This window comes from Micromys minutus (genome assembly GCF_963924665.1).
Source record: "Micromys minutus genome assembly, chromosome: 5".
In the NCBI taxonomy this organism is placed as follows: Eukaryota; Metazoa; Chordata; class Mammalia; order Rodentia; family Muridae; genus Micromys; species Micromys minutus.
Genome location: NC_137974.1, coordinates 30,635,828 through 30,643,860, shown reverse-complemented (window position 1 = coordinate 30,643,860; position 8,033 = coordinate 30,635,828). Strand labels below are relative to the sequence as shown.

The 8,033-nt window shown below is 37.7% G+C and overlaps 1 pseudogene across 1 annotated transcript; it reads right to left on the bottom strand.

Annotated features, from left to right (window-relative positions):
• Positions 1-6,923: 6,923 nt before the first annotated feature.
• On the bottom strand, positions 6,924-7,829 carry LOC308420915 (protein SET-like; annotated as a pseudogene). The gene has a single exon. The product of its transcript is annotated as a protein SET-like (transcript).
• Positions 7,830-8,033: the final 204 nt, after the last annotated feature.

The window sequence follows — 8,033 nt, the reverse complement described above, 5'->3', positions numbered from 1 at the left end:
AAGGAATACAGAAGTGGGGGAGAAGTTTGGAATCTGAAGATACATTCTATGGCTGTTACACAATGTGGGGGTGAGTTTTCCTGTTGGTTGGATAAACACGTGGAAAATGATATCTAACAGCTTAACTAGCAAGAAAGTCGTATTGACTACCCGCAAAGGCTAAGGTTAGATAACTATTTCTTATCTCTTGTTCAAAGCTCTACACCAAAGGGCTGTTATCAGCTGCTCAAGTGGACAGCAATGCTTTGCAAATGCCCTAGAGCACTCCAGTGTGAGCCAAAACCTGAGAGCTTCCTTTCTTAGGTTTGTAAAGATAGACTTATTGAACACACACACACACACAGAGAGAGAGAGAGAGAGAGAGAGAGAGAGAGAGAGAGAGAGAGAGAGAGAGGGAGGGAGGGAGAGAGGGAGGGAGGGAGAATGGTGCCCCTCTGTTTCCAGAGCAAGAGTCCTGGTCAGCGACAGAGCAAGCAGCCTCTGGGACAGAAAGGATATAAGGGGCAGTCAGAACACCACTGTGTTTACAAGTCTGAATTCAAGACTTGGAATAAGTTGTTGTTTTTGTTTTGCAGCAAAATCATTATATCTGTTCCAGGAGTTTTCCTAGTAATCCACTCATACCGAAGGTGTTTGTTAAGGAGTTCTTTGGCACCCAACTCCATTAATGTGCCAACGAAACTGAAAGAACAAAACAGGTGGGAATTCTTCCCTTGTAGAGCTGATACCCACCCTAGAGATGATGACTTAGATTCATAATGAATACAGCTATGCTGAGGCCACAAATGATGGTCTTAATCAATTCTGGCCATTCTTTCTAACACATACATTTAATACGTTATGCTTAAACCTCACTGTTGGGGTTTGGGGAAGTAGTACTCAGTGGGTGAAGGTGTCGCTTCACAAGCATGGGGACCTGATCCCCATTACCCACACCAAACTCAAGCCTGTTGTATATCTGTAATTTCAATACGGAGCAGAGAAGCGGAAACAAGAAGATTGCAGGGACTCGTGGTTATTGGAAGTAGTTTGTTCCTATTCAGTGAGAGACCCTGTATCAAAAAGCAAGATGGAGACCAATAGAGAAGCATTTCCAAAGCATCCTTCTGACCTTTAGATGCTAATGCATCAGCAAGCATACCTGTTATACACACACACACACACACACACACACACACACACACACACAAATATGCCCTACTCCAAACCTTACAACTAATCTAACTGATGCAGAAAGAGATCCTTTATGTAAAGTAGTATTACTAATAGTTGTAGCTTAAATAATGGTGAGTGTGAACACACACATAGACATGTGTGAATGTGTGCTTATCAATGGCTGGGCAAGGGAAGAAGGCATCTTAAAATGTGGAATTCAAAATAAAAATAAAAGAAACCACAGAGCAGTATTTAATCTTTTTCACCTTCAAAATAATGGGGTTGTTAGAGGGGAGAAAATTCTTCTTTACCTTGCTGGAGATGTTTCCGTCAGGGCCATGTGGCTGCAGGTCATCCAGCTCCATGTAACAGAGAAGACCATCAAGGATATGCTCTGAGGGCAAACCAGTCAGAGGATGTAAAAAACTGACCTGCTTCCCAGGAGAGAAGGATTCTCGAATGGAAATGTTTATTGAGCAGTAATTCTACTAAGTGTTTCTTGGGGGGTTGGGGGATAGAGAGAGGGTGGGAGGAAGAGTGTGTGTGTGAGAGACAAATATTCCCTAGCAATATCAAATTTAACTTTGCAAAATACAATGACAGTATTCTTTAATATCTATAAAGCTGTGACTTGTTACACTAACTTTGAAGCAATAATAAAACAATCATGGGGGGAAATCCTTATCTTTGAAGATAAGGATTCAGAGATTAAATGAGACCTTCTGTATTTTCAAGTGCAAGGTCAACAAGGGAGATATCTTCAGAAAATGTCCATCTGTTTGAAGCCTTTTCTTTCATTTCTTTGCCTTTACTAGGCACATCAGTCACTCAGCATTGCTTATGTCATGTGACATATCTGCTTTCCAATATCTTGTTCTTGGGGTCCTCAATAATTTCTACCCAGTAATACAAACCGAATGTAGCTCACTTGATAGTGTAAAACATCTGTTTCACGAGTCAGCGCCTATGTGTCTGCTGTGTGTGACAAAGAGATAAAACAGAGTAAACACAAATTAATAATTGCTGGAGAGAAAATTAACCTTCTAATTTTAATCTTAAACAAATACTGGTACAGATGATATTCAGTTGTTCATACTCAATTCTCACCTTAGCTGTCTTTCAAACTAAAATTTAAAAGGTATTTCCAAGCTTATAACCTAAAATGACAATGCCTTACTTTAAAAAAGATCTGATATCTATAATGCAGGTGTATTTATTTCTAGGTGTTTATTAGCTATTTCTTAAAAGATATTTTAAAATTATGCGTGTGTGTATGTGTGTGTGTGTGTGTGTGTGTGTGTGTGTATGTGTGTGTGTGTGTGTGTGTGTGTATGTGTGTGTGTGTGTGTGTGTGTGTGTGTGTGCTATGTGCACAGAGGTGCAGTTGCTCGTGCAGGCCAGAAGAGGGCACCAGACACTCTGTGTTGGAGGCGTATGCAACCTGCCTGATTTGGGAGCTGAAAACTGAACTCTGGTCCTCTAAGAGAATAGTACACACTCTAAACTCCTGGATCATCTTCCCATTTGTTCTGATTCAGTGGATCTCTTACTGGTAGCACATACTAAAATTTTCATTATAAAACTGAGACTATTTTATTATTTTTTTCAATGAATTCATCTATTTCCTTATACAATAGAAATAATCCAACTAAATAATGCCTAAAAAATCCCTTTTGATTAAAATTTTAAATTGTATTTGATTTTTATTCAAATTATTAAATATAAATGATTGTGTCTGTGCTGATCGGCCAATGGTCTATATTTGAAGCAGCAAACTATTACTCTCTACAATGTTTTAGGTCCATGAAATAAAAAATCATCATCTAAAGTTATTTTGGGGATGAAGAAACATAAAGATTGAAGTTTGATACAATCCACCATCTCCCAATGGACTGAGCTACAAGACTGAAAACCCTGAAGATGACTGATGTGATTAGATTAATCATGCCAAATACAGTTTATCAACCACCTATAGACAGACAGCTAATGTTCACATTGTCGGCTCCTCTAGAACCTAACTGACAAATCCTCGGAAAACATCACTGAAAAATAGAAATGTTCCTCACCTTGGAAACCAGATAAAACTCTATGTTCTCAGAAATAAATAAGTAAAAAATAAATAAATAAAATTAATGAAGTAACCCAAACTATAATAGAATTTTTCTACAAATTTCCCTTAAATCCTATATGCAAGTTAGCATTTTTTTGACCTGTAAATCCTTCAATTATATCAGTGATTTTTATGGCACATTCACAATCAGTGGAACATTTGAGGTACAAGTTAAAACCCCAGCATTGATTGCATGCTTAGCACAAATGGGTCGATGGCTGAACTGTAGGTTATTTGTAGACACAAAATCTTTTATGCACAATGAGTTAATGGAAAAGACAGCGAGTCTGAGCACAGATCTTAAAAACTTCTCTCAACCATCTTTGCAGAATGAACCTCTGTAGGCAGAGTATAAAGCCCTTGTGTCCTGTCTCATCTCTGTAATGTGGATTATGGAGAATGCTCATGAGTCACAGCTTCCATTACTCTTATTCCATAGTCCTAATGCTAATTCAATATGCTCCAATAAAGTTTTTAGACATTTGGGGTAGATGACTTTAGAAACAAATGAAGCATGGAGGTCATATCTATAGAATCAATAAACTTGTAAAGCTCAGTGATCAAAAAGGGAAACCTGAACCATTGCCCATTTAATTAAAATGAAGGTCCATTGGTCAGCATGTAAAGACTGGAATTATGCTTATGTATGATACTAATATACAAGCTCCAGAAAACCAACTTTTCACTCAATTTTTCTGGGGAAAAAATGTTTTGAAGATGTGCTTTAAGAAAATATTCCCAATAGGCACCCAATCTGAAATTGGAGATGTGACCCAAGACATGAAGGACTTTATCAAAAGAAGAAGAAGAGGAGGAGGAGGAGGAGGAGGAGAAAATAAAGTCCCCAATTTCAAATTTTTATGGCAGAACTAGCTACTAAGCCAACCAGATTAGAACAAAAGTTCAAAGTCCAAGAAGTTAGAGTTTCTGGAATAAGGCAAATGACAGATTAAGAAGATAAAATTTCTTCTTAAGAAAATATGTCAACAGCAATAAAAAGAGATACTGACAGTTTCTTAAGAAAATGCCGAAGAGGTCCCCAGCACATATGTACCAGAGCACATATGTAGCCTGGTCTGGCCTCAGTGTGAGAGGATGCACCTACTCATGTAGAGACTTGATGCCCCAGGGAAGGGGGATGCTGGAGCCAGGGAGCACCCTCTTAAAGGCAAAAGGGGGGTATAAGATGAAGAACTCTGGGGGAGGGTCAGAAAAGGGGGCAACATTTGGTATTTAAATAAATAAAATAATTAAAAATATAAAAATGCTCAATAAAATTTATAATGATATGAACATGAAGTAAATTAGGATGAGAAATGATTTTGAGCAGTCAGTAACATGAGATACAAAATTCGTGATTCAGAATTGTTACAGCCTTAGTGCCCAGGATTTTGCATGTGTGGATTCGGGAAGACTGGAGTAGGAAAAGGGTGTACTCTTTAAGTTACATCTGAACTGAGTATGTACAGACATTTTTCTCTTTTCATTCTTCCCTTGACAACACAACTATTTATATGCCATTTACAATATAATATATAACTATTTGTAAATATATACAGTACATTATGTAATATGTACTGTAGTATGATAGTATAAAGAATCTAAAGATAATTAAGGGTTATAAGGGTAGGTATGTAGGTCATACATAAATACTCCCCCTACCCATGGTGTATCAAGAACGTGATTCATAGACTACAGTTTTCAAAGTCTTCCTGGAAGGCATCCACTATACGTATTAAGTATTGGCTATCTTTATTTCCATATGTGCATTTTTATGTTGGCATGACATTCCGACAGTAGGTATCAAAAGATAAGATGGATATTTGAAGAGATAAAATAGATTTTTAAATTCATATTTAGGAGTTTAAAAAAATGGAACCAAAAATTAAGTAATCAATGAAGTTTGAGAGTAGAGGAGAAAAAAGTGAGTGAAACATTTATGCTAAGTTCAGCATCTTTTACAACTTTTAAATTTCAAAGTTACTTATAATTGAAGTTGGAGAGACAGATCAGTGGTTAAGAATATTGGTTGGTCTTCCAGAGGACCCAAATTCATCTCCCAGCATTCACTTAACAGCTTGCCAGTGTTTATAACTCCAGGTCCAGGGGCTTATAACATCCTTACACATGCCTATGCATAGGCAAAACACCAATGCACAACAAATAAAAATATCAAAAATCATTTTAAAATTACCTACAATCATAGTTAAAAGAATAGGCCATGTTATTGTTGTTGTTGTTAGGTTTATTTTTGTATTTTTGTGGTTTCTTTTCTTTGGTTTTGTTTTGTTTTGTTTGTTTTTTGAGTTCAAATAATCATCACCACAAAAACAAAAACAATAAAAGGTAAGAGGTAATGTTTTTTTTTTTTTAATTCTAACCATTTTAGTCATTTTTAGTGAGACAAATTGGAATGAAATATTTGTAAGGATCCTTTTATTTATCCTAGAATATTTTGCAGCTTTTTATTATGTTCTGTGATAAGTGCATACATTTAGTTTGAGAACATTGATCTACTGGCCCTGTAACACACAGGAAATTTTCAAATTACTTAATTCTTCTGCATCTTAAATCATCTCATCTCTAAAACAGAGACTAAAATTGAACAAGATTGTGTAGAATTGGTTCACCTTACCATTCCTTTGGTAAGTCATTTGTTGGGCTTGGCTGATGCGGGTCTTTGCTGACAATGCTGTGTGGTTATGGATTGTCTTGCCTTCTTCGCTGATTGTTGTTTGTCATGACTTCATAGAGAGAAATTCACCAAAGAACTTCTAGTGTGTTCTTATGACTTCTAGCCAGTTCAGTGAACTTGAGTCAATTGGCAGAGCCTAGTGGTTTCTTCTGGGTCAAACTGCTATTGCTGATTCGTGAATGGTGTTTGCCATTGGGTAGAGCTACTGCTACTGATTCATGTGAACTAATATTGTGACAATGCAAATTGGTTTCTCCCCAAAGAACTATTTCTAAGCAGGTCCACATCCTCCTTCGCCCTATTACTACTCTTTCCTTTCCACTACCTCTGGTAAAAGGCTAGAAGGGCAGTTAAAGCACTTACTTATACTTATTAAAGTAGGCAGCAAAGTATAAGCCCTACACTTTTGCAAACTAGAACACAGGAAAGAAGCAATTATTACCATTCATAGCATTCCTTGTCTTTGAATGCTAAAACAATCCCTTGAAAAAAAATCAAATCAAATAAATTTGGGCAACTGTTAAAAACAATATAAAGAAATGTGGCTGATTTCACATTCTCCTTTTGTAGATGGCATGTTTTTAGCCAATAAGGTCATCCAGTTGGTGGAAAATGGAAAGATGAAGACTGATTAGCAATATTAGATAAAATAGATTTATACATACAAATTAGTTTATGTCTCTTCAGTCTCTGACAAATGAATGTCACTACTATACACTCTTTGTCAAGGAACAGAACTATTTCTTTCTTTTTTTTTTTCTTGGAGATTCTTTTCCTGTTGTATTTTGCTCAAGATATTTTTCCCCAAATTAGTTGAGAACCATGATGTTGAGTCCTCAGAAACAGGGTGACTGAGCACAGAGGGACAGGGAGGAAAGGACTGCAACTTGCTCCCAGGGACTGGAGAAATTTAAAAAATAAAAATAAAATAAAAAAGAAGGTTGGATCCATCAGTCTTCTGTGCTAGTCAACCTCCCCTTCATCCTCCTCTCCCTCCTCCCCTTCATCCTCCTCTCCTTCCTCCCCTTCTTCCTCCTCTTTTTCTTTCTCTTCATCCTCATCATCATCTTCTTCACCTTTATCCTCATCTCCTTCATCCATATCTTCCAACATTTCTTCCTCTTCATCATCATCAACATCATCCTCTGCCTCTCCTTATTCATCATCCATATCCGGAACCAAATAGTACTGCGAGGGATTTAGCCAACTATCATCTTTGATGGCCTCTCCTAACTCATCAGCACCTGGGTCAGAGTGGTCAGTAAAGCAGGTGAAGAAGCTCTCTGGCTCTCCGTGCTGCCTCTTCCTACCAGCTTTATTCTGCGTTGGACTTGAGCGTTTTGTCAAATCCTCTCCAGATTTCGATTTCATCTCGGTGGACTTTGAAGACAGGTCACCACTCTTATTTAGATGAAATTCTTTGGAAAGAACTTTATTTTCAAAGTAAGAATTCTCATCAAAATAAAAATCTATTCTGTATCCTGATTTAATGTCTTCAAATTCTGTCACTTCTGTTCTGGTCAAACAATGCAGGGCCTCCTCGTCTTCCTCCCCAAGCAGTGCAGACACTTGTGGATGGCTGACAAATGTTGTTACCCAAAAATTTGGAATATTGGCGATCAATTCTGACCTCTTCTGAAAAAATGGTTGGCGGAGTTTGTTATATTTTTGTTCTACTTTCAAAATGTCCTCACTGGCTTGTTCATTAAGTCTGTCCATTTCATTTTGCATTTCATCAATATGTTCAATTGCTTCTTGCTGTTCGTTTTCTCCCTTCAGCAGGCCTGGAGAGGCCGACTTGTCCGCCAGCTTCGGGGCAGCAGCAGGTCTGGGTTTCTTGGACTGAGGCAGGGTCGCAGATTTCCCATGGCATTAGGGATATGGCCCGGAGACAGAGGCCAGAGCCAAGATGCTCACAGCAGGAAGAAACTCGCAGGAACTCCAGAACTATTTCTAAAAGATAAATGCTTTTGATCTATAGGAATAAGCTGATGGATCCCAGATGGAGAGATAATTTCCAGAGCTTCTAATTGTTCAAAAGCAATCACTGTATGATTTCTCTGTACTTCATCC